The 613-nt window shown below is 32.3% G+C and overlaps 1 protein-coding gene across 1 annotated transcript in view; it reads right to left on the bottom strand.

Moving 5' to 3' along the window:
• Positions 1-501: 501 nt before the first annotated feature.
• Positions 502-613, bottom strand: part of Smp_172960 (putative kunitz-type protease inhibitor) — a gene marked incomplete at its 5' end in the record, with an annotated part of 1,859 nt that continues 1,747 nt past the window's right edge. Inside the window, one exon of the mRNA XM_018795469.1 lies at positions 502-613. This exon is cut by the window's right edge and continues 492 nt beyond it.

Raw genomic sequence — 613 nt, 5'->3', positions numbered from 1 at the left:
CTTATACATTACTCTTCAGAAATATGTAACCAATAATTACCATTTTGAAACTAATCATTTCATTGGACGAACCGGAGAAACTTTTAAGATAAGACGAAAATATTTTTACCACAATAAAATATAAAAATAACCGTGCTGTAAATAATACTCGTTATGGTTAGTGATAATTGATAAATTCTTAGATGTGAATATAGTTACTGAATACAACAATCATACAAGTCCGAATGATGGGCATCTAATGGTATTCTGTAATTTAAATTGGTCTTAATATAGTAATATGTATAATTAAAATTTCAAGCAAACATTCTTCTCAACCAAACTGATACTTACACAAGAAATCAACCATAGGTTGCCGATGGTACCTACTCCGTGTGAGTATACTAATTCATCTGCTCCTGTGCAGCTAGTTACTTAGTACGCACTCAGATGGCTTTATCCTTGTGTGTTGACATTGTCATATGTCATATCTGAATACATATGAATGGTCCGAAGACAAATTTTGTCAAAATAATAAATAATCAAGACTCTTACAAATAATCTGCATCACGAAGTAAGCCCTAACATGGACTGCTTAAAGGAAGCAGAAATGAGGAAGACCAAAGAACACATGACG

This window comes from Schistosoma mansoni, chromosome 2 (genome assembly GCF_000237925.1).
Source record: "Schistosoma mansoni strain Puerto Rico chromosome 2, complete genome".
In the NCBI taxonomy this organism is placed as follows: Eukaryota; Metazoa; Platyhelminthes; class Trematoda; order Strigeidida; family Schistosomatidae; genus Schistosoma; species Schistosoma mansoni.
Note: the sequence above shows the minus strand (reverse complement) of the source record. Positions and strands in the feature narration are given on the sequence as shown.